This window comes from Bombus pyrosoma, linkage group LG1 (genome assembly GCF_014825855.1).
Source record: "Bombus pyrosoma isolate SC7728 linkage group LG1, ASM1482585v1, whole genome shotgun sequence".
Classification (NCBI taxonomy): Eukaryota; Metazoa; Arthropoda; class Insecta; order Hymenoptera; family Apidae; genus Bombus; species Bombus pyrosoma.
The window spans coordinates 6,956,514-6,984,362 of record NC_057770.1 but is presented as its reverse complement, the minus strand read 5'-3'; the positions used below and the strand labels follow the sequence as shown (position 1 = coordinate 6,984,362).

Sequence of the window (27,849 nt, the reverse complement as noted above, 5' to 3'; positions counted from 1 at the left end):
TATATATATATTGTCAAATATATAATTTTAGTTAACTCTGTTAATTCAGTGTTAATTTCAACTAACCACCTCTGTCATCTTAACAGACACAGAGGAACGACTAATTCGCGGCGTCGATTTTCTGAATCGTAGCGAGAATTTACGCCTCCCGCTGACGCGCTTTCCTCGCGATCGCGTCTCTCCGCGAACGGTCGTAACACCCTTTTACATTACGCGTTGTGTTGCTTGTGGATATCAATATCCTGAGAAATATTCCTCACTCTGTAAATTCTAAATAATCTCTAAAATATGTTCAGAAGTAATGCCCGATTGATTATTCTAAATAATCTGTGAAAACTACGACGTATCAGATATTCGCTCTCGAGTTCAACAAAAATATGTACATTTCTCTCTGTTATTTCGGAGAAACAATGGAACCGTGGAAACGAGATGTCAAATTTAAGGCGAGGCACAAAGACAGGCAGAAGAATGCAACAAATGGAACGGAGGGCCATCACTTTGAAGTTCGCTGTTGCATCGTTCATTTCACTTTATGCGCTGACTGAAATCCAGATAAACGATAAATCTGCCTTGGCTTTCCAGCTTCTCCGTATTTTATCCCTTTGTCACGATATTCTATTCTCTTCTCCCGGAACATTGGAAATCAACCGGAAGGATTACTTCGTCTTCAACTTCTTCTATTTTTCTTACTCCAACAGTCGATTTCTTCGAATTCCTATGAATGAATCCCTGTCTCTCCATTCACGTCTAAGTATAAAGGTCGGATGGAAAAAATCTATTCTATTTCGTAAAATATGGTTTACAGGATCTCCATACATTGTCTCTACTCGACCCAAGTTCCTAATTTTCTACTCGAGTAATCGAACAAATTTAATTAAAGTATTAGCTTGTCCGAAAAATGTCTTTCTTTCTCAAACGTGTTTCTTAAAACAGTGCACCTTCGTACAAACGTGAAACCAAGTCTGTGAAATGTCGCGGTGTCTATCTCAACATAACGAAATGGATCGTACGTAATTCGACAAAATAATATAAACCAAAAAACGTTGTGCGTCTATTATTTCCTCAAAACGAAAGAAACTTTTCGGACAAGCTAATATATTTTCTTTCGCTTTAATTCAAATAGAAATTTGTCGATTGTCGATTGAATTATTAAACGTTCGCAGAAGCGAAATTAGCTAATAGCGTGTGTCCATCTGGCAATATGAAAGCCTATTTAAATCAAGCAGAATTGATCAGAGTACAGTGTGAGTCGGTTTATCCGAACCGCGTTTTATGCGATCAAGCTTTTGTTTGTCGTTAGCTGTACGAACTCGTAACTGACCCTCTATTGTCCGAACTACGCTCAACGCTTTCAATTATACGAGCGCGTATTCAGAAGTGGCGCGTGTCCACGCGTTTTGTCCGAGCTGACATATAATTTAACGCCGTGTGCGTCGAAATTATTGTTCAACCTCAGATATCGAAACACGCGACAACAACTGGTGGCGGTAGCAAGCGAGCCTCTGTTATCCGAGCTAATCGATTACACGAAATACTTTGACTCCCAACCGGTTTCTTATAAAACGAAATTTCTACCATGTTCCAATGAACATATCACTGAGAAGCCAATTGGCGATAACAGTTCTTTAATTGTCATATCAAATTCGATTGCATTTCAACTCTGTAGAAATCAGACTATCGAAGACGAAATTTACCCGGTTCAACATCCTGCGCCTCGAATCTCTAACGATTAGATATCGCGAGATTTATCATCGACCAGTGTATACGTACACAAAGGGAAATCGCAAAGTCAGATCTTCGAATCACGAATGTTGAGAATTTTGGATCTTTGAAGCCGAAATAATGTTATGGGAGCACAAAATTTACACTTTTAATTAATGTTCGAATAGTTATACATTTATTTAATGGACGATCTCTATTATATTTATCGATACATATCTGCACGCGTCTCAGCACTTTCTTCTTTACCCGACTGTTAACTGACGACCCTTGCAGATGCTTCTAACGACTGGACAGTTTACATCCATCTGTTTTTGAGATGCTGCGCACACATACTCCCACACATTAATACTCGCATACAAGTATTCTTACTGCACGTTTAACCCAGTCCAGCACAGAAAATTATATATATCTCAACAACGAACATGATATGCGCGAGACGCTTTTCCTACCTAAAAATGGCTGCATTGAAGTCGAACGATGCTACGAGTACACGACGTGAACGTATCAAGGACCGTTATCAGATCGCGGACGCGTAATAACTTCGAGAAAGAAAGGAAAAGCAAGGGGAATAAAAAAAAAGAGCGAAGAGAAAAAAAGAAGAAACTGATTTCAGGATAGCGAAGCCGTTTCATTCCGGCAAGAGATCCTTCGCGAAATCGGGCCAGCCCAGGGGGGATGCAGGCGGATGAATAGCCAGCCAGATAAAATCGCCGGGATTAAAGTGTCGCTCTCGTTGCAGTCGATCGCAATCTGTAACGATGCAGCGGCTCTGTTCGACGCCGTGGAGAACAGGGTTGCATCGTTCCGGAAGAGGGCAGTATCGGTGGAGCGTACGGGCACGTTCCACTGCTGGGAGTCGCGTCGATTGCGAATTCGAGCGTCGAACACTCGTAACTAACGATCCGGCACGGGATAAACGCCGTTAAAGCACGCGTTCCACGACTTTATTATCGGATCCTTTAGATACGAGACTGGAAATCCGGCGTTAACGACTCCTCGAATAGATACGAGCGAGTTACGTGCACGCGAGACCCGATGCTTCTACGTGGCTGGAAAAACGTCGCGTCGATGAGAATATTTCGGCGGATCGATGGGATGCGATTCGAAAGTGTAACGCGACACGCGAAGATAAGCGTTCGACAGGGATATACGCGACAGGCTTTAGGTTTCTGCCGGATGAGAGATGGCTTCGGATAGGGACAAATTCATGCGACAGGTTTTATGATGAGATTCGCAACGCCGAGTCTGTCTACGTAGTTTCTTTTCTACTTCGGACAGACTACATACGGTCACGGACTGACTGTAAAAGTACGTTTCTTTTTATCGGTGACAATTCTCAGGGCTTCAGTGGCGAACGACGAACGAGCTTAGTTTTCGTGAAAATTAATCTGCATTTAATATTATAATTAAATATACGGGCGTAATTATATCGATGGAATAAAAACGAACACGAGGTGATTCCGTACGACAAAATAGAAAGAAAATATAGAATGCAATTTTCTCGTCCCACATTTGTTTCCGAGGAAACCGACTTTGGAAATATCTTTGACGTACGCGAACTTGGCCAGTTACCGATTATACACGAAGCAAACGATCGCAAGAAGATTACCGTTTGTGCGAGAATAAATGAAAAATGTAAAGTACAATTTTTCCGTCTGAAGCTTCATTTTCAAAAATGTGGTGTCCGTTCGTGTTCAATTAACGATCGTTTTAGTACACGCGTACGATAGATTTTCGAATTTACTTTGCCCAGAAACAAAACGGCTTATGAGAAACACTTAGCCTACGTGTTTTACTTACTTTCACACGTAGAATAATATTCTACCGATTATTTTCTCTCATTTAGTCCGGGATCAGTAAAGTTCAAGTACATACGCTCGATAAACTTTCAAACTCGTTTTTCTCGAAAACTGTGCCACGGGTCGAAGAAGTTTTATTCTAAACATATCTTTCTTCTTGTTTTTTAATACCAGATCGCCTCACAATCTGTATATCTTTTTCGCGAGTGGAACAAAAGCAACGGAAAAGAATGAGATAAACGCGTTTTTGACCGACTCGTTATATTTTTATTATTCACGCATATTATTTTATTACTATCCGAGAACTACTCAGCGATTTTGCCATCACGTTTCCGACTGCGAGAGACTTTTCGTTTCGAGAGGGAAAAGGAGACGTGGAAACGGAAGGGCGATGACGCGAGACGAGAAAAGCACTTGGCATTTTCACATCAGCCCGGTGAATCCCGTTTTGAACCAACCAGTTATCGTATAATAAAGCAGCGACATCACGCTGGAACGATTTTATGCAAAAATATGCTGAAAAGCGATAACTTTTAGTCGACGTTTCAACGTAACGCGATGCAGATTCGGCATTCGAAAATTAGAATAATTTCGAAACTTTCTTAATGAAAAATGCATAAAGATCTTTTCGTTCGATCGCCAGTTACCGTACAGTTAAATCTATAAATCATATTATCTAACAATCAGGTATTAAAAATATTCCATGTATCAAGTATTAAAGTCTAAAGAGACTTCAAGAATTATTCACGAATTTCTTGGAAACTGTGTCCGAGGGAAGATCGTTGAGTGTTCGTGACAGATTTGGCGATGCTTTATAATTTCATCGATATTTCTAGTTTTTTCGAAACTTCGATATATTGAAAAGGGCTAATTTAAGAAGGTGAACTATCATTTAAAAAAGGTATGGGAAGCACAGAATTTCAAGTACCTTAAATCTTACATTAGGTTGTCCGAAATGTTCCTTTCCTTTTATGAGATGATAATGGATGAATAACAATTTCTGTTTTATATTATTTTATCGTATTAGGTATGATCCATTTCGTTCTATTTCTATTATTACGTTCGTGCATAATTCGATAAACTAATATAAAACGAAAAACATTGTGCGTCTATTATTTCCTTATAAAACGAAAGAAACTTTTCGGACGACCCAATACTAAAACTAAACCTAAAGCTAACGTAAAACTCACGTTGAACTTTCTCATTTCTGTTTAAAAGCGTTCAGTGTGCGAGCAAGCGCCGGTATCGATATATAAAAAATAAGATATCGTCAAAAGAAGTATCGCGAACAATTATTAGTTTTCTTATTTTAACCATCTCTCTTACCTCCTCCAATGATCCTTCTCGATATATCGAAGTTTAAAAAAGATCGCAGATACCGACCAATCTTGCAGCGCTACCAAAACTTTGCGAATGTCTTGCACTCTCCGCACACGCAATCCACGAACACGTTCAGACGAACCAACGAAGATCGGGGCTGCTTTGTGCCCAAAGAAACCCGTTTGGATAAAATTCATTCAACTCTCTCAACGTACCGACCGACTATCGTACTCGTTTCTTCAATCGCGCACGATTCGATTGCGTTTCGTACGCCCCTGGGCGCCACGTCGTTGCCTTCGCCAACGGATATCCGGACGAGGTGGCTCGAGCATCGGCCTGCGTTTCGAGATTTCGTTACGCGCCTTCTTCCTTCTATGTACCAAAGTGTGGGCGAAAAGCAGGGGGAAACGAGATAGAGGGTTGTCTGCGGTTTCGAGGGAAGACGCTCGTAAGGGTTGCAACGCGCAGTGGCTTCGCGTCTTTAATTTAATTCGATGGCCGTAGGGAAGATTCGAGATTCGATTAGCGGCAAGGGAACATATGGACGCGCTCTCTGCTCGGTGAACGATGATTGGCGTATTGTTAACACTTTGACTGCCACGCTGAAATCGCATGTTTCGCTGAGGACGCCACGGGAGTATTTTTATTATTCAAAGCATATAATGGCAAAATAATGTGGTATCATGCATGAGGGAATGTGGTATCACGAATGAGGGGCCTGGGGGGTGTCGTGTGAACTATAAACGAGTTGCCGAGCTGTATGTAGTGAGGCTAGGGGACGAAGAACGAATTAATAACAGTACGAGTTGAGATGTCAAAGAGTGCGGACTGCGTTGATGAGAGTCGAGTCGTTGATTAATTACTTAGCTGTGCTGATTATTATACGTTTGCTGTACAATTAACACCTGTTCAATCTACTTATCGTTAATAAACAAACTATAGTAGTCACGATACTACAATAATAATAAATTGATGATGTAAGGCAACATTCTTCCCCAATGGACCGTTTATCTTATCGGTGGTGACGGGCGACCACCGTGGCGCCTTGGTAACAGACGATAGCGACATATTATAACAAGGCTTCGTTTATTTCAACAGACAAAACGTGCAGAATATATTGTCGAAGCGTGTAGAAGATATTAGTAAACAGTATTTGCTCATTCTATATATAATAGTGTAGTATCGTAAACTATTATGCTTAAGTTACTAATAATAAATGGATTAAACAGATGTTAATTAAACAGAAAACAATGGTTATTTAACATGAACTAGTCGTAACAACGTATTACAATTAAGACAACTAGATAATTAATTAACAACTCTCGTCAACGCAAATTCAACTCCCCCTTAACAACGCCAACAACACTATCTCGACGACGCAATCCACACTCCCTGACTTCTCAACTCATACTGCTGTTAATTCGTTTATCGTCCGCTAGCAACCCCTTGTCTTTTGTCTTAGCCCCACTACGCACATGCTCAGCAACCGCTTGTTTACAATTCGCCCGACACCCCCCAGGCCCCTCGTCCACGCTGCTACAATAGCAAGGTATGTTCACACTTCTAACTTCAATTGTATGATTAAAAAGCAGCATTTACGATCATTTTCTAAGGTGTGTTTATAATAATAATATTCGTAGATTACCGCTCAGAGATATGGATGCAAACACAGTGCATCGTTAGATGCAAGATTTGTTCTCATTTTCTTTTACTGATGTTCTAATAAAAATGTTTAATTGTTCGATGGGGCACTTTGTATTTCAAAGTATCTTCTATTTATCGGTTATATTCAAAATTCTCTAACTGTCAATATTCATTCAATTTTTACAATTGTAAGAAGTTCAGACGCTCCGGTCACCGATGACCCTCGTGACAGTCAAAGTGTTGACGCGCAATAGCGACGGATTTTTCGAACCGATTCGCATCGTACCGCGAAGAGGATCGTATCTTTGCGACGCACGGTTGCTCGCGAAAGTATTCGTACAGTTGTCGTTATTGTTGAAGGTCACCGCTTTTAAGAAAACTCTACATCTGGTCGTTTTAGCTTTCTAAAGCACTGAAGCCATCGACAGCGTATAGACAAAAGACTGGGGCGAAGGCAGACCATAAACAGTCGACAGGCGACGTTGGCTTCTTCGGGGTTTTCAGTTATAGGGTAACACTGCTAGCGTGCGGATCTGGACCAGGAAAATTATTATTTCATACTTGTACTTTTCACTTCTGTATTTCAAATATATTTTTCTACCTTATAATTTATCTTCTCTTTATACATCTAATAACCTCAACAGTTACCATCATTGGAGGAAACGTTTAGAAATTTCCTTAGCGGTATAACGACACTCAACTATCGTGATCGTATTGGTACAGTTTCTAACTTCGCAGAATTCAACATGTATTTATCACAAGTATAGAAATTATATATATCGTTCAGCCAAGTATTGCTTGTATATGTACAATTTTGTAAAAGATTTCAGTGTTAAAGTTTATGATATCATCGGGAAGATCGATGTACCCTTTATTTATACAAAATCCTAGTTACGCGCTTCTTGCCTGTGAGAATATCGCAGATATTTGAACGACTGAATTCCGAACGATAAATAAAAAAAGGCGTTATAATAGTAGCGTTAGTGTATAAGTTAGCACAAGTATTACATTGTAAATGGTTTAAGGAGACAGAGCTGTCGGTGACGAGAACCAACAGCCGATAGTTTCCTGTTTAGTTTTAAGATCAGCAGACGATGCCGAGCTGGTAGCCACGTGCAGAGAACGTTTCCTTTTACCTAACAATAAAACAATAATTCGATCTCCCGTAATAGTCGTCCGCTCTATCATCCTTACGTAACGAAACAGTTCCAAGAAGAAGGAAGGAGGGGACCCACAGAGACTGTCTAAATTGTTTATACGAGGATGGATGTAATTTATCAATTAATTTGGTAGAAAGTGTATCTTGGTCAGTGCTCTGGAAATTACGCGGCTGTTGGCGGTAAGCGTTTTCGTTGCCGCACTCTGACCATGTAAGGTGTATTACGTGTGAATTACTGACATCAATTTAGGGGACGTGCTGCGAGAAGATGAACGGCGGAGGAGGCGGTTGGATTACGGATACACGTACCCTGAGAAAGTCACTGCGTATCGTGCAATTTACATGCGCCACGCGGTCTAATCCAGCTGCTGCTGGGTTTACACTTGATTGAATCATAACCAGCCAAGTGGTTTACACCCGGCTAGGGTGCATTTTGCCCTGGGTGCAACGAATTAGCTTCTGCCTCGGTTCCACGGAGCTACACCACCTTTAACGACAACATATTTTCGCGATGTAGGAAGCAAACGAATTTCAACGTTAATCGTTGCGCGAATTTTACGATGCAGGTTTAAAGCTACAAAAATATGCAGAATACGTATATGTGAAAATATTGTATGAAATATTCAGGGTGAAATATTCAAAGTACTCGTTTAATACACCGGCGTGAAAAATTAAAGGATCATTAAATTCTCGATGAAAAGTTCCCCACGTTCAAACTGTTGTAATTTCGTGAACAAAAAATCCCACGACAATCTGGCTGGGCTCGTTTTAAAGCTTCCAGCTTACTTCTTCGCGATCCTGTGTTTCCTTTTTTCCACGTTATGTTTGTACGTGATGTAACGAGTGGCAAGGCGAAAGTATATTCTTTTCGACAATTTTACATCTTCCAGCGATTGCGTGGAATGTAAAAAGTTTCCTTCGCGTTCGTTTCGAAATGCCTTCGTAAAGCTAAATTTCCCCTTTTCTTCGCAAACGAAAATGATCTAACTACGATCCTTTTCTGTCGTTATATCATATTTTAAACGAAAAGTGAACTGTCGGCTTTGCATCTCGTGTGTTGTATGTGTGTGTGTGCGTGTGTATGTGTAATGCAATGAAATATCCTTACCCAATTCTGTCGGATTTTTTCTTGTATTACCACACGCATAGTATACGCACTAAATACGCACACAATATATGCACTAAACATACGCGCCACAACACGCACGAGGTACAAGTCCGACTATGCAACCTGCTCCTGGTGTACCTTGGGTTGTCCCAATTTCAGCAGTTCACTTCTCATTCAAAGCGCGATAAATTGGCGAAAAGGAATCGTAGCTCGAGTTTGTCGAGGCCGTTGTAGAGAGAAAGACGTTGCTTTACGAAGGTATCTTCAAACGAATCGCGCAGAAAATTCGTCAAACTCCGTGCAATTGGAAATGTAAAATCGAAGAAAAAGTACCTTCGCTTTTCCATCCGCTGTATGACGTAAAAACATAATCCGAAAAGATATGAACACATAGCCACGAAACAGTAAGCTTCAAGCTTTAAAATGAGTCCAGCCAGATTGCCGTGCGATATTTTTGCGCGAAGTTACAACAGTTCGTTCGTCGACAATTTTTCGTCGAGAATTTAATGGTCCTTTAATTTTGCACGTCCTGGCGTACTTGTAATATCGGTCGATATTGTAGATGTTTTCGTGAATATCACGTAACATTGCACCGTAAATTTGCAGTTCGTTGAAGACGCGGCGATATCGAAGGTGCGTTTGGTACGAACAGAAAATTGCATGTCAAAGACGTCAAGGCGATGACATAACCTTTCAGTTTTTCTATTGCGACATACGCGCATCGATCCGACAGATGTCTGTCCCTTTTGATAAGAGTCAGTTCATTTGGCTTGACAGTTTGGAGTACGTACGTCGAGAAATGGGACCACCTACATCACGTCATAAACGCGGGAAATCATAGTAGAAATTGCGCTGTTTGTTAGGCTGAATTCTCTTTTCGTTGTGAAACGTTCAGCGCTCGTAAAAATTGGAATAAAAGAAAAGCGTTTTAATAATTCAATCGATGTTTGAAATTGATAAGCAGCGTAATAAAATGATTTAATAGCTTTCTATAATTATTTTCTCTAGAGCAGATCCTCTAAGAAGATAAAGTCGACGATGTTCTTCGTTATCTTTGTAAACGGCCATTATTTTTTGAAGCTAACAGGGAATATTCCATACTGAAATCGAACGGACGTAAACTGAGGGAAAAGACGATATGTTGAGAGTAAACATCATTTTCTTATGGTTCAGTGGAGTCTTTTATCAATATTGATCGAGAGCACTCTAGCTTCTAAAGATATGTTTTTTAAATCTAACGATAATCTTGCAAAGTAAATGAACCAGTTCAGAATAAGTGTGTTATCACGTCCATAGATACCGTCGCGATAACACAAATACGAGTTAATGAAAATAATTATTTCTTTACCATTTCGCAAGTGTTCTACTTCGAAATTCAACAGTTTCTTCACGTTCTATCGTAATTCTCTATTTTTTCAAGTATTTGATTATTTGTTTTTGGAATATAGAAATTTATATAAAATTCAATTAAATATGTCCATGTCTTTATACAAATTCTGTATCGTCGTCGCTGTTTTTGTTTTGTCGGTGTAGTCTCGTTTCTTTATTTCGCTAAATTTATGTGAAAACCTAAATACCTATATACCTACAATATGTAATATTTCTTTTATGCTTTCAAAAGCGTAAGCGCGGAGAAGACTACGACATAGCTTTTCCGCTTTTATTTCACCTTTCTAGCCATACATATCTAAAATATTTTCACCGTCACACATAAAATCGAACCGCAACAAGTCGTTTGCGAAACGCGCGTGCAAAATCCATCGAAATAACAATTCGTGTTTCAAAAATACCGGCACTGGCACTCGTAACGCTGCACTCGAAACCGTTTCAGTTTGCTGCGACGGCATTCTCTAAATTTCAATCCACCAGCGTCAGGTACGACGACGCCCGTTGGCCCCCGGAAAATCGTCAAGCAATATTCAAGCAATATCTCTGCCTGTTCCGAACAATGAATCCAGAATTCGTGAAACGTTCTCCCATCGGCTAGGACAAACCATCGATCACGTTCCCTCAGGCTATCCAGAGAAAAACCGCCCGATCGAACTATTAAGAGTCAATAGAAGCTCGACGAATTATGCTCTTCAAGCGTGACTGCTTTATTTTTCGCAGCGGATGGGAGATTGGACGACGCGAAGGATCGAGTTCTCGTTAATCGGGATTTACGAAGAATCTTTAAAGAACACGAAGTGCATTTACCGCACGTTAAAAACGGCTGATCAACTCTTAGACAGAGTTAACACGATTAGTGGATCTTTTGTGAAATTCTCCTATTTACTTCTCTTAATAGAAATTATAGATTAATTCGTCGCGTTTGTCCATTCTCAGCCATTGGAACAGAGAGTTATTCTGATTGTACGTTAGATGTTTCAGCTTTATAATAGACCATACTAATTGTGGCTGTGGCTATAACGCGTAAGATCTTAATCACGTTATTTGCTAATGATCTATGTATAACACCCAAAGAGGAAATTTAGGTTATTAAAATGTAAGCGATAATAAGCCCTTCGACGTTAGAAGCTTCCATAGCTGCGCTTGATATTCAGCGGCTTGTGTGTGATTTTTCACAGAAATATAATCTCCATGTTTAAGTAGATATCTTCATAAGTAGAATAATTATTATGTAATCCAATATAATATGCTAATGTAATCCAAAATGTGCTCAGAGAGAGAGAGAGAGAGAGGGAGAGTTTGTACAGCTGTATAAACCTCACCTGAAGCTTTGGGTAAGCTTAAATAAAAGAAAGATATTTTAACCTGAATTTCGTAAAATTTGGCGCATGAAAGACGCGAAGTATAGCACTCCTGTGTCTATGTCTCTCTTACCTTTTGTACGTTGAATTTGATGAAAACTAAAACTGAAGTATTTTTTAAACTAAGTATTTTCCGACACGAGTACTTCGAATTACGTTCGGGATTTCGCCAGGAGAATTAAAAATTACTTCCATTGGTGTATAAAGACATATAGAGTTCCATGTAAAGAAATATCGATGGTTATGGAATCGCGTAAAATAATTTCCTTGAGAAAAAGTTCTTTAACTGTTGCACGTGCCCCGTGAAGTAGCGTAACTTTGTCGTGAGAAGATTTTCATGCAACAATAAGTAAGACAGATATTTAGGATTATTACTTTCAAATAATCTTCTATATATTACCTAAATAATCGTTCGTGTTACAACAATTTGAAATTATTCCGTGACAATGATTCCGGATGGCGAATGGTACGTTTTAAATGGGAAACTCGAATTCGTTTGGAATCAATGACAGAACTATAAGTAGGTTAGACGATCGAACAGTTCGTAGCTTTGTTCGAACGATGTATAAAGGGAGATAAAGTTACGAAACGCTCGTGATCGCACTGGCCAGAGGATTTTTAATTAAATCGTGCAAACACGGGAAAATTATCGGGCAAACACGATGAAAATAAGCATAAAGTTGGAGGGAGAGAGATGGAAATGGTAGATGTAGGAAGGCAAACGATTCCGCTTTCTTTCTCGCTCTCGTGGCGTGAATGAAAGTCACGTTTTCCATTTTATAGCAATTGTAAGCTTACGATACACGTTTGCAATATACATGTTTGTTTTCCGTTATACGCGAAAGAACTGTACCGGCTTCGGAAATTTCTTTTAGTATTACGTGCAAATTGCAGAAAGATATTGCTGTGGACGCGTACTAATGGTCATTTTTATAACGCTCTGTGAAGTTGATCAAGAGGCAAAAGAACAAAAATAACGCAAAGCCGTATACAAATCTGCTGCTAGAATTTCTACAGACCTATCTCTACTTTACAAAATACGAAGAAGTTTATTAATTACAATGTTTAAGTTGGGATTGTTTAAAAGTTTCTATGTTTCAAAATAATTCCGACGTTTGCTACATTCTATCGAATTTTTACAATTATTATTCATCGAATTATTTAAACAATTTTAATTACTTCCACGCGTACACAGTTGTATTACGCGGTGTATTTGGCTTGCACTCCAATTTTTCAATTAAACATTTTTATTGCGTCGTGAGAAATTGTATGAAATATCAAAAGTTTGTACGCGGTATTCAGTTATTATCCGCGCTATGTTTCTGTATATATTTGCATTTACAAAATTGTATCCCATCGTTTATTCTGCTTTTTACAATCACAGCGAATAACGATCGTAGAAAACCGGCGTGCAATCTAAATTCTCTCTCGAATTTCAAGCTTTATACAAAACTTCTGCTATGATAATAGTACGTGGTTCGTTTTCATTCTCAACTAACTCACATTGAATTCCACTGTTTTACTTACCAAGCGATATATTAAAAATAAAAGAGAAAACGAATAAACATAGACTTATCGTGTTTTTCCACGTGATCCCTTCAATGTCAGAAATAACGGAAGACATCGTGACGGATAAACCAAATGGTATTTCCCTATCGGTCTGATAATACGAATAACCAACGTTCTACCGCAATCAGTGTCTGAATAAACGCGAACAGCTCCATACGCGTTCCTCGCCGTTTCTTCTCTCACCACACGCCCTAAGAACCCTCGTTATCGATCAGTCAACGAAATGGCGACCCATCGATCGGGTCCTTTTTCTTATGTTCTACTACTTGCGGTTGCCGTTCCAAGACGAGGTATAACGCGGCCTTAACTGCGGAGCCCGAGTGGAAGGAACTGAGAGCAAGTGTCGTCGAAGAAGGAAGTCGGCAGCCCGTCCTTTTGTACGATCGCAGGAAGAAGTTTGCGATCGAAGAACGTCAATCGACTCGAGTTGCCGCGCGCCAACTTTTCGAAACTTTTACGAGTAAGAGAAGCTGCGACCACTTGATGCCCTTACCAAAGTGGTTACACACTTTCAGGAAGCTATTATCGAAGAGTCGACGTTGTCGAGCGATTCCGAACCCGAAACCACGACACGTTTTCCCTTTCCCTGTGGGCCCCGTCCTTCTTATTGTATCTTTCTTGTAAAATTATTTCGCCGGTCGATCGTTCGCCGATGGTACGCTACCGTCTGAGCGAAGGAAGATTCCGAATCGATCGGTTTTGCCTTTCAACAGTTTCGACTCGTTTATCCTTATTTGACTTCGGCGTGGGTGGATTGATTTTGAGGAGCGAAGTTCTTAGCGCTAATATTAGTAGGAATCTCGAGATTAAAGATAGAAATTTGTGTTTCGGTATAGTGGGCAACGCGTAGCGAGAAATTCGTGAGTCGAAACGGAAAGGTTTTTCATGGAAAAACTTACGTTAATGTTCGATGTTATGTCGAGCCTTCTATTTAAGATCGCACGAACCGCTGTTTCTGGTCATTGGCGATCAACAAAATACGTAACAGGAATATAGAAGAAACTAAGTGGAAGATGCAACGAGGCAGGATGGAAATTTAAATGACAAATATCTACACGTTTGAACGTATGTATATTATGTACAGTGCAATTACAGATGTAATTATACGGAACAATACAGTGCGATTAAGCCAAACTTAAATTAACCCTTCGCACTCGAGAGGCGAGTTTGTCACCACGGCATTCCGTGCTGCAACTCCAGCGGCGAACGAGAGGCGATAGTTCCTGTTTATGCTAGATTTCGACATCTCCAATTGATGAGGGTGCAATATTGGTTCGTAAATTGGTTCCTTAGCTCTTTGTGTTCTTTGTTAGGAAGTGTAAAGTGTTAGACCTTAAAATGGAGATAAAATATTTAATCCCATATCCCTCCGAAACTATGGTTCAACCATGGTATTGAAACAACGTCTCCAACGTTCGTTCGGATTCGACGATCATGGCAAAAGTGTTATAGTTTAGAAACCCTAAAAAAGTGGTTTTCGCAAGCGAAATTAGCTGAAATGAAGATGAACTTGATTTTGAACTGTTGAAAAATGAGATTAATTATACCAAGAATGCATCTTGGTGAGTGCTTTGGTTATCATATAAAAAAGTATGGAAATTAATATTACAAAATCATATTTTCAAAGATGTAAATATAGATAAATTATTAGAATATAATGTTTTCGTAAGTTAATTTGTATATGAAATCATTATACACTAGCTGTAAGACACGCTGTAGGACTAGCTGCTACGTCCGGCCGAAAAAGTCCTCGAGTGCAAAGGGTTAATGTCATACAGTGTGTTTTAGAATTAAGCGGTAGCTTATATCATTTAATACAAATACGAATGATACAAATTAATATGCACGAGAAAATACAGAGAAGATTTTCGCGATGTTTTTTATGATTTATGATTGAATCTCATTTGGGAGGCTAAATTTAATTTCGTGTTGGGAAACGTTAGTGCAATTGAAACGATGATTTACAGATAGAATACAGTTAGAGTGATTGCTTATTTCGTTCATTTTTAATTACAAGGCGAAAGCGTTTTCATTTGAACTTCTACGTAAGAAACTTATATAAATCTTAGTTTCTTTATTCTTTGTGGAAATATCGATTCGTCGCCGATGTTGATCGATAGGTATAAATTAGTTTTACATATCGTAACTGTGATGTTGATTTGTATACCTGTATGTACAATTACGTGTATTTTTTAACGAATCTTTATCTATTTTTATATTTATCTACACGTAGGTATTAATTAACATAAACTGGCAAATTAATTTATTACGTGCTACAAAATTAAGCATAAACGTTTTTCATGATTTTATCGAGTAGTATAACAGTTGTATGTTTTGTTAGTTTCAAAATTTTTCAGTCATTAAAGAATTGTTAAGAAATGTACCTCATCTTCACGCATCATCATGCACATTAATATACATTTTTATTATATTTCGAAGCATTTTACCAGATTTCTCTTTTACTTCGTTTCGGAACAGATTGTTTTATACATTTTGAAACTATGTACGTCCTATTCGTTCCTGCGATGCGAAACTTGAAAAATGTGTTCCAACTATCCGCAATAAATCGTTTCCTCTTATCCCCATAAATTCGTGCCCTCCTAAATCCTATCCGAATGAATTCGATACATGGAACATGGTCGAGTTACAGTCTAATAAAATAAAACGGCGATGCAAGCAGATTAAGACGAATGAATTATTAAACGATGCGTGGATATCCTTGTACGTGGCAATTATGAAAGACCACTGATTACGATCGATTTTCAAACCGAGTTTTATGAAAAGCAGTTGGAGAAATTATGCGAGATTGAAACGTCCATGTGGAAAGAAAATTTTGCTAAGTTGTTTTGTATCGGCGCAGATAAAACGAAGAAAAGTTTATGCGTTGCGATATTAAACTGTTTAACGTTTTCAACGCAACTTTTCCATATAGCTTCTACCTATTATCTTGATATCTGCATTCTACCGCTACTTTGTGAAGCCGAGTCTAACAATAAACAGTCTTTCGTACTTGTTATAACGAATGCACGAGACAATTTATTATGAGGCTGTAGGTGTATTCGTTATATATGTGATAAAATACATAAAACACATAAAAATATAAAACGATAAAATACATAAAAATAAATACATAAAATAAAATACATAAAATGATTTATTAGTGGATTGCGGATGCTTGTGCAATCACGACGAATTCAACGTTGCAAAAATTCGCGGAATACACGTAATATAAAAAGAGACGGAAAATATCCAAATCGCAGTCGATCTCATTACTATTCCTAATATTTATTTTTATGCCCGAAGTAAATCTTTGTTAAGCTTCATTCCTTAAATTATATCCTGAAAAAATATGAATTTGTATAAATACTCATAGTCTAGTTTTCATTATAAAAGCAAAATTAATGTAAATCTATAATTTTCCAGCTGTGGTAATTTTATTCGAATTTCTTTCCATGAAAATCTGCTTCTTTTTTATCTCCGTGTAAGCAATCTTCCCTGAATCATGGTTGACGTTTTCCGTCGTGGAAAGTGTATGACGTCGATGTTTTTCGCCAGCAGAGTGTGCAGGTGACGCGTGTACATTTTTGTAGGGAGACGGTTGAGATGAAAGTGAGGGCTACATCATGTTCGTAAAGGGTGACCTACCCTTAACAAGCGTAATTGGAGCAGGTGGTCGGCCGTGGCTGCGGTTTCTCTGCATACGTAACTACCCAAAGGTATTCTACCCCCCCTGCAGCGGCTGGCCACCCTTGTTGACCATCCGCCCCGCCTTTACACCCCTGCGATCTTTCGCGGCTTAACAAATCGAGTCATCACGATTTCATCGTGGGAGTATCAAAAATGGACCGCGATCGTTGTCAACCAATTAAACATTTGGAAATCGATAGATTGAACCAGCTATCGAAGTAGTCTTATGCTAATGATGTTTTTTCACAGTGTTCTGTATTAAGAATTGAACTTATAGCGTGCTGCATCTAGCGTCATTTAAACAACCAAATCACTGAACAATAAAGTAGTGTAATTGTTCAATTGCAACAGCTTTGGGCACATAAATATGTATTAACTAATTGAAAACTATGAGATTCGTTTTGAACAGTGTCAAAGACACGTGGCATGAGGATACATTAGGATACGATGTACCAAAGAGAATGGGTCGAAGATTACGCTTATGTTTATGTTTAATATGTTTTAATTCAAGTTGAGGTTTACATCAAGTTTACTTTTGATTTTAATTCCAATTCGGTCAAATTATAAGGGTAGAAAGGTATGCTTCGTAGTAAGAGTAGCATATAAGATAACGTAAGATTAAATAGAGATATAACTAGAAAGCATTCAAGGTGAGAAAACATGGATCACGAATAAGTAAATAATAATAAATAATAATAAAGTGGTATAAAATATCGATTTATTTTACATCCATAAATTTACTTTTTAACTATAGAAGTAACGATATTTACTTTAATAGTCCTTTACTCGACTAATTTTTTACATCGAACATGTAGACAAATCTAGTTGGAATGATTCATGGTTTAATTCGATTTTTATACTCTGTACGAAATAATAGCGGTACTTGCGATACTAAATTCATACATTATAACGCGTTTTGCATTATGGCCGTCCATTTCGCTTCTCACGGTCTCTTCCCTTTTCATCAGTATCACCCCTGATCGCAACATTTGTTACGTGAAAATTTCAATAACGCATTTGTGCACGTTGAATTTGTATTATTGCAGCGTTCATCGTAGCTTCGTGCAAATCCGTGGTTGCTTTGATCGCAACTGAGAAAGGAAAGGGTGTATCCATGAGGAAATCGAACTTTGTTAATAAATGGATAGCGTCGGATGCAAGCCCAACGAACAAGTTTCCCTCTTCTCCATTCCATATTACCTTTTTAACGTGCCTTTTTATGCCCCTTATTAACGAGTTCCTCTGACTGGTTCCTCTTCCGATTTAACGACGATACGATGTGGTACAAGTATTTTAAGACGCATATCATTTGTTCTTTTTCATGTGTATATATTTTATGTAAATATTCCAGACTTACGATGGATAATACTTAAAAAATGATTTCTATTACTTCTTTTGTGTTTCTAATTTTATTAAACGATAAATGCTATTAAATGATATTTAATGCAATACTTCGTATACTTGTTTAAAATATATTCAAAATATATTTATCTCTACTTATAATCTAAAACAAACACTCAGAATAATTTTGAATAATACGATCTGTCGTATTTTGTAATTATCTTCGTTAAAATAGTTCCATCAAATTTATTTGTCTTCCCCAAAATGCTTAATAAAATAGAATTTGTTAGGGTTTTGATAAACGTATCAAGCAGGTGTCCTAATACGCATGACAAGCAATGTATGCTATACGAGTTTAAAAAATAGTCAAACATCTACAAACGAGAAGCGAGTGAAACCGACCATTGAACTGACCGAATTTTTGTATTCGCATAATATTAATGTATAGACCTGTCATTTAAAAATGGCAAAATAATACAAATATAAATGTCTGAAATTCCTAATTCGTTTTATTCTTTGTTGCAATCAAGCGTTGTTGCATAGTGTAGGTTTACAGACGAGCTAGAATATTAATACGGAATCGCACAGTACACGGTATGTGCGTAACGCTGGAAGCCAAAGGAAAGGCAAACGTGACGTCCAATGGTACACGATCATTGCGAGCCACAAGGTAAGCTTTCGTGGACGAATCAATGTATGGTTAACGCCAAGGAAAGCGTAGACGAACCAATCCCATACGATCACTGGGAGCCACTCGGGTCAGGATGGTAAATCTCATAACTTGCTATCGCATGATAACCACTTCGAGTGGCAAAGCTACTTCGATATAGAACACCCGCTAGTTCAACAACTTCAGGATAAATGTATGAAATGGACTACATGAATGATGAAACATAACGAATTGGAGAAACGAAAGAACAAATAAGGAGAAGTATCATCACGTCACAAGTCACGTTATATTTCAAATATAATTCTAATTTTGATTACTGATAGATAGATAGGTAGATTACTGTCACTTCCCAGTGTATATCTATGGATATGAATTTGATATATGAATGATATAATTGAGAAAATGATTATTAATTATTATTAAGAAGAATCGTATTATTTAGCGACGAAACAATTTCTTTCTCTGATAATTAGGAGATAATTAAGCAGTCTCTAATAAAACATCGTTTTTATGTGTTTTTTAGTATCCAGGAAAGGGATAAAATAATTTAGTGATACTGTGAGATTCCTTTCGACGGTCTACAGCTGTCGCAGAGGAAACATCGAAAGTTTATACATTTGTACAATTATATTTCTGATATCTCTGTCGACAGCGAAATGCATATATTCGGAATAAATTAAATATTCGAACCTTCGAAAGTAGCAAATATCTTCGTCCCTATCGTAAACTGTAGCATGTTCTGTTCGAAACAAATATATTTCTCGATTTTACATATCGGGACACGAGTTGGATAGTTTTGCACAGAAGTGTCTGACAGTATATATCGAACAATATTAGCAAAGTTGTTTCGAAGAGGAATTGAACTACATCTTGCTGAATATCAGAGTAACGACTAAACCTGGCCAGAACTTTCGACTGAAGCCCGGAAGCTCCAGATTTCACCATCTTATATACTCCAAATACTCAGTGAAATTAGTAGCAGAGTAAGTTCGGATATGTCGAGATCTTACTATGATATATCGCATAGATTGCATTCAGTTTTTCTTCTTTTTAAAGAACACGCTAACCTGAACGTTACACATCTCAGCTCCTTCGTTTTCCGATTATGTTCTTTTCCAACCGCCTTGCAATCACGGACGAGATATCCCGCCAGTCTGTTTCTCTGTAATTACAACTCGCGCCCTAATAAACGAACACGCGGAATATCTCGTCCGTGTCGTCGCACGAACGATATTGTGTCGCGGAATAATTCGTCCGTGGCCACCGTACGAACAATATCGTGTCGCGAGATATCTTGCTGGCGAAACGGCTAAATTTTCAGTGTTTTTAGATAGTCGTTTTACGTAATATATTAATTGATTTAATAATAATTATGCTTAATGTTATAATAATGACAGCGACGAATTAATTATATCCGATTATTATATCGGCGTATTGGATTACGTTACTTGCTGTGCGCAACTAAATTATACATTTTTAGATACATAAATTTATAATAATAAATTTATCATATATAGATAGAATCACATACAGAAATACAAATTTACGCTCTTACAATTTTCACAAGGGAAGAAGGACTTGAATTTTTCGACTGGTTTTCGACTTCGATGGTATACAGGTCTCTAATGATACGTATAAAATGTTAGATGTAGTTATTTGGCAGCTTTAAAGATATAAATAATTATAGATCTATATATATACAAGAAAAAAATTCACTTGGAGAGACATACGGAACGGTAGATGATATTTTTCCGAAAGAAATTCTTCTAACGAGGTTCCAACGTAATTCCCATTATTTTTAATGGAATCATGTATTTTTAATACATCAGTGCATTCGTCTCGCCATTCTCTATGAAAGAGTATTAACCTATTCGTGTCGAAAAATTGTTAATTTAGCAGATATTTGAACTTCAATTTGCAAAATTTAACGCGTAGGAGACAAAGAGAACGCGAACATAGAAACAAGGCTTTCTATCATTCCTCGGCTTCCATATATTAAATTTGACAAATTAAAGAACATCAATTTCAAACACCAATACATTCAAGAATATTAAAATATGCATGGTATGCTGCTGAATTAGTTGCCCGTCGCGAAACATTTTTTAACGCCGATCAATTAATTTTCCCGCATGATGTACAAGAGGAAGAGGAAGTTCACGTGCAATAAATAATCGTTTATTGCGTGTTCATGGTGCCGAACTTATTTGTATTTTAATCGAATGTACGATAATCATCGCCGCCATCATCATCACGATCATGCACGCTGTTACCGCGATAAAATTGCACCGAAAGAAAAACGCCAGAGAACGGGGAATTGATCCGATACGAAGCCCTTCGTATTACCAACCGTGTACTTACCATACTTTCCAACAACACTGATTCGAATGTTGCTCGTGCTTAAGCTACACATGGAAATTTACATCATATCGCGTACAACTTGAATTACTTGCATCTTTAAAGTTACCAGATAACAACATCTAATAATTTATACGTATCGTTAGGAAGATCTATATGCTAAGAGCATGCGAAAGCTCGTCGAAAACGAAGCCTACGAAGGCCGTGCTGGAGGCAAGCCAGTTTCATCGAACACTTTTTACTTTTCTGTGACGTTAAGGTCAGCGTAATTTAAAAGCGAACAGCTTCGCTTTCCCGACATCGGTCCATGATTCTCGTTCTGTTCGATTAACTAACTGTAATCTCTCACTTGCAATCGGAAACTGGTACGTTCGCCGGTATCACCAAGCAATTCCCCGAAACAATCAAACAACGAAGTATACACAGACCCGCGTCCACGAATCGATTCTGTTGAAACTGTCCAAGCGACATCGGGACACAAACAGCGATACACGTCGACCGTCGGGTTTCCGGAAACGTAGTTGCCAGTGACACGCTCGAGTCACGTGTTTTCCCAGGTGGTTGTATACCTGTCGGGGCAGATTCAACCGAGCAAACGAGTCGAGGAAACTCCTTAACGCAGCCAGGACAAAAGCAATTAGAGTCGACTGTCCAGAGAGAAAGATAGAGAGAGACAGAGAGAGAGAGAGAGAGAGAGAGGAGCTGGGAACGATTCCCAGCGACTTCGAATTCAGCGTGAACCACCGGTGAGTTCCCCTCTCGCGACGTTCGTACCGACGAAAGGGAACTCTAGACGGCGAGGCTCGATAATGTCTCGGAAAGTGAGTGGGTAATTTGATTGCACCCTAAGATACCGGAACAGGAAGCTGATGGAGTTTCGGAGCAGTCCCTCCACTCTGTCATCCCCTACCACTTCTGTCTCTTTCTGCTTGTCTTCTTCTGCCTCTCGCTGTTCGCCCTTTTCTCGACCTCTGTCAGTCACCGTTAACTTTAAATCAACTCTTCCGCGCTGATAAACGCGCACATCTCGTAAAAATCGTTCAACCACCGATGAAATCGCGCCAGACTTATGGCGGTCGGAAGTATTCTTGGATAAGGGATGAGAAGGGATAAGAGGGTAGTTTGCGGTTCTAACGAAATTGTTAAGTGATTGTGAGCCTGTTTTCTTCTCGCGGCCTCTGTAATGAGTTTCGCGAGTTTCAGAGCAGCTTCCGTTTTCCGGCTTTCTCAGTCTTTTTCTTGTTGGTTTCGTCGTTGTTAGACGATCAGAAGAGATATGCAGGGAAAAGTCATTGGGATTTCCTATTACGTCGAACTGTTTGTTTATTTATTTGCGAGTTGACTGTAATTTAACGCTTCGCGTTATTTCTGCTGAAAATAAATTGTTTCGTATTTTACGCTTGGGAGAACTAAAATCGACCTATTTGCGAAATTGATTCGTCTTCGCCAACTTTTAATCTGAGACTCGTAGTCATTCGCGGTTACTGATATTTGTAATCGGACTGCTGATATTTATGCAGTTCTATGTTGGAACATAATTAAAGAAATGGAATCTAAATAGAAATTTGTTTCGTTTACTGAATATCATACTAAGTGGTCTACCTTAATTTTGTATATATATTTGCAATCTGTTTATAATATACACTGTTTATGTAAATTCATGTACGTATGAAAAATTAAAAACTACGAAAGTATAGGAAATGTATGTAATATATAAAGATATGTCAAATCTTTGTAATATTTTGTGAATGAAACACATCTCTGTTAGACTTCCATTCCTTTAGTTCAGTTTTTAAAAATATGAATATACACGAACACTATGACAATCGTTCGTTATTTAAAACACGCTGAACACACAGATACCGTAATAATGACATTAAACTTACGAAAGACTAAAGTTGTCGTCTGCATAAATTCCGTGCTTTGACGTGCTGCATAATCATCATTATGTTAATAACTTATGACATTATTCCTCATTAAGAATTGATTGCTATAATCTAATAGCAATTTCCCTATTAAGTATTATCTCCTCTAATAATAAATGTTGATAATTAATTGGTTGCTCGTTATTCTGCATAGCATCATGATTATTACTTTATGCTGACAAGCAATCACGGCTGGTTATTTATAGACTCGTACTACTTACCGCGCAAACGAATTCGTAAACGAAGCATTGGATATAATCTATATGGAAAATTATTAATATTATTAATTATTCATCCTCTTTGTTGTTTCGCACATATATTACGATTAAAACGATATATTATATCTAAATGAAATTAAAGTTATCGTCAGACAGTTAGACCGAGATTTAGTGACTATGAGGTTTTTGTTAAACACGTTCGCAGGAACGTTCTGTTTCTGAAAAAGAAATTGTTGTAATTTACGTTTGCAAAGACTAGACCATTCAACTGACATTAATTCGTTCTTACCAATTTCTAATTTCCCAACCACGAAACATACCATTTCTCGTGCATAATTCTATCGTAGTAAGTGAGAAAGACGTGCAGGTATCGAGTCATTGCCACAAGAAAGCACAGAAATAATCCATCTATATATCAGCGTGTATCAAATAAGAAAGCCGCACCCAAGATACAGCAATTTATATTTCCGAATCTATGTGAGATCGATGCCTGTTAAATATCTTTAAATACTAAAAGTCATTTTTCTCAAAGCCTCATACGCCTGTTCGAATTAACGCGGCAGCATTGCAATCCGCAATAACGGCGTGTGCCACTATTCTCCGACATCATTAACAGCCCACACATACGTTTCTCGACCTGCCACAGTTTCGACACGTTTCTAAACCGTGAAAGCTTTAGGAGTCAGCGCGGAACCGCGAAAAGCACGATCGTAGCCGTAATCCTTTCGAATTCCTTGCTCACTAGGACGATAATTTGTACGCTGCGGCGTCGCAGTTTGCCTCTTTGATCCTTTGAACTTCTGGCTCATCGATCCACCAGCTATTCCCATCAGGCACGTGTATTCGTCGAGATGAGAAGATCACGAACGAAAGGTTTGGAAACGTTGCTCGTCGTGATGGAACGTATAAAGGGAAACGGGCCGCGGCCGCGCCATAGAAAACTGATTCGTCCGCCGCCCAAGCGATTTCCTCTTCACGACCAACTCTTCGTAAACACTTAAGAGGCCCGCGTTCCGAACTGTTTGCCCGCAACGGTCGAGCACGCGGCGAAATTCCCGTGGATTTCGAGGCTTATATACAGCGTTCGACCCGCGCGATTGCTTCTCGTTCCTCGCCGTTACCCCCGATCGATGTTCCGAAGCTCTGCTGTCGCTTTTGCCGGAGAAAGATGTTGTTCCCTTGCATCAGCTTCGTGAAATTGATTGTACACCAAACAGAGGAGAATACGAATTTGTATTTCGCGTGATTTGCAATTTTACGCCGTCTTTGCTTGGGATAAATTTTTACGAAGTTTCATAGCGATTTGCTTTTAATATTCCGACATCGAGTATTTCTGTGGCATAAAATTCTAGTATTATACGTATGTGCACGGCTTGTTTCGTTTAACTGGAAACGGTAGAATGCGAGGGATTAGAGTTATAAAAGAAGAAAACGTTTTAACGAAAGTTATTTGGATCGAAAGGGGATGTCATATGTAGTAAATTATTATTTTCTTCTTTTTTCGTAGCGGCGGAGATTTTATGGTCAATTTCAATTTTTCGAATAGAACCACGCTTCTCTATGAGAAAGATATTAACTTGTAATATGTATATCGAGAAATGATTAATTTAACAGATATTTTAACTTTAATTCGTCAAAGTGTAACGTATGAAGAATAAAGACAACGTGAACGTAAAAATACAGCTTTGTTCTCTCTTTGTCTTTCATATTGTACATTTGGCAAGTTGGAGACGAAATATTTGCTAGATTAATATTTATTTTACTTTTTTTTCATAGTGAATGATATGATGGATCGATTAACGTATTAAAAAATACATATACGATTTCATTTGAACGAATGAATTTAACCTTAAAATCTTCCCCAATGTTGGACACGCAAAAAGATAATTTGCCCCATACGATGTGGCTGTACGAATCGAACAGCTTTTGTTAAAACATTCTGTTGATAACTTTGTCCCCTCGTGAGATATTCTAGCGTTTCCAGTTAAACAAAACACCCTATATATTCAGTTTATCGTTACTTACGTTAAAAAGAGTTTATTTATTATACAAATCGGACCACAGTAGGGTACCTTTCCGGGAATTCATGAACTTTTCTGGAGACGGATACAGTGCATTTTTCCACTTACTTAAACTTCAATAAGGGAACACCTAAAGTACCGTGGAGAATTTTTCCTGCTGTACTTTCAACACTTCTTCTATCGGTCCTGAAAGGAATTTTTGTTGGTCTTTGACGAATTTTTCTCCGGATTAAACCAACTTCTCCGTACTTTGCGGAACTTCTTGGAACTTGGGATTTGGAAACATTGAATTCTGAATCGAACTATTTCTCACAAATTCGATTCAACGTGCTGGAAATTTATGTTATCTTTTGAATTCTATACGTTACTCTTTTCTTTTAAGAATATCGCAGCCCATTTCGCAATAAAATTTGTCCATTTCTAAGAGCGCGGAGAATAAGAATCGTAGAATAATCTCATTCTCTTATTATTAACGGGACACGTGAGTAATTTTCGATCAGATATTGGGATATTTTTTAAATTTAGTTTTGTCATGTGAGAAACGAAGTTGAAACAGACACATGTATCGTTAATCTATTAATGAATTAATAACGCTTCATTTGAATTTTAATCCGCTGAACTCGATATTCATACAGTTGACATTTTCAAGTAACCGTGTGCTATTCGTATGTTTCAGGTAAGTCGTCATTGTTAAAAATATTCATGGTTCGGATGTTGGTGCTAGTAGCAGCCTGCGAAACTTTTGCAATTAGTCCACCGTATATACACGCGTATGTATAGTCTTTTAACATGTTACTTTCATTACGAAATTACGTATCGAACGCGAATTTTAATTTAATTTCGTTATACAAACTTCATTGTACTTTAGTAAAAAATATCGCAGAAAACAGAAGGTGCAACGTAGAGTATAATATACATACTAACATATTTTTTACAGAAATTGCGTATCGGACACGAATTTTAATTTAATTTCGTTATGCTAACTTCATTACATTCCGGTAAAAGATATTCCAGGAAACAGAAGGTGTAATTTAGAATATAATATATAGCAACAAATTTTCACAGAAATTACGTATCGGACACGAATTTTAATTTAATTTCGTTGTATCAATTTCATCATGCTTCGGTAAAAAATATTCGAGAAAATAAAAGGTACAACGTAAAATGTAACAGCAACATCAAATTTTCTCGTTCGTACATTTTTAACAAGTATTTTCTTTCTTTCTAGTACGTAGTGCTATTTTCACCCCTGCAATCTTTGTAGTTGACATCCTCCTTTCAATTTTTACGATTTCATATTACGCTTTCCTTTCGAAACTCTTTCTCGATCGCGTGCCTGTTTTTTTTTTTACGCCCCTTATCGCCAAAGCTTCGTCTCGGTAATTCAATTGTCGTATCACAATAACACGAGCAAAAACGTTCATCGGATACTCGGCACTTTGAAAGGTTTTTAACATACCCGATACGTCGGAGTGTAATATTTCGTTGAAGAAATGAAATGGCTTCTAAAAAGTAGCTACACATTATCGGCGACGGTGAATTAAATTTGTTCTTATAGAGAAAGCATTTGCATTCTATAGGTGTGCGAAAGGAAAAGAGAAAAAGAATCGACAAAGCTACGAATAAAGTGTAAAATGTTTTATTGGTGAAACTGTACGACGATTTTCTGCGTACTATATTTTGCCATCGTTCATCATGATTTCATGCTTTTCCTTCGTTACTTCGAATCAAATAAAAGGTTAATTTTGTTAGTTAACTGACAATGTACTAAATTTTAACACTGCTTCCCCGTAAAAAAATAGAAACTACGATGCATCGTGCTCGTCTCCTGTATCTTCGTTACGTAAAATAATCGAGATAGAGAAAGACCGCGTAAAATAATTGAAGAACACAAGTAACAACATGGTGAAATGATACTAGTACGCCAACTATGTAATAACATCACGGTATTTCTGCAAGGAAAAGATATTTACAAAGAAAATATAATGCTTGCACCGTGCTGCTGCGATTCTACAGCGCGACCATTCTACATTCTAATCTCGTGAAAGGTAGCTGTAATTACTCTTGCCCTTCTGTGTTTCGCTTCCTTAACAATAATGAAATTTAGACGCGTAGGTAACCTCGTTCTAAGCCTGACGTTTCCATTGAAAGCAACGAAACACAAGTCTTAAAGAAGCAAGGAGAAAAATTAATTAACGCCCGCGAGTGAACGCGCTTTCCTCGCATTTGTTCCTTTCCGTTGCATTCTACGAAGACCGGGCAAAAGCGAGAAAAAGCGAAAGAAAGAAAAAGAAGGGAAATTGTTGGAAATTCGAAAGGACGAGTAACTGGAAGAAAACACGGGCCATCTGTTTGACATGAGCGAGGCAGGGAAAGCGTTTCCCCTATCCTTTTCTTCGCGTTTTTTCGCCCGGTTGCATGCTTTTGACAAATACGAATGCGAATTTCTTTCCTTGATCGCTGATCTCGTGCAATACACCGTTCGTAAATATTTCACAGTTAAAGGAAATCCTCTCGGGACGACGACGCTTTTGTCTTCTTTTCATTCGGCCCTGTTTCTA

At 38.1% G+C, this 27,849-nt stretch overlaps 1 protein-coding gene across 2 annotated transcripts in view; it reads left to right on the top strand.

The window, feature by feature from the left end:
* Positions 1–27,849, top strand: part of LOC122566928 — a 301,987-nt gene that overhangs the window by 85,283 nt on the left and 188,855 nt on the right. The window contains exon 2 of one of the 2 annotated variants that reach the window (XM_043724910.1): positions 25,965–26,058. The exons of the other annotated variant lie outside the window; for it this stretch is intronic. The gene's annotated coding sequence lies outside the window, so the exon portion shown is untranslated. The remainder of the gene's footprint in view (positions 1–25,964; positions 26,059–27,849) is intronic. 2 annotated transcript variants of the gene reach the window in all.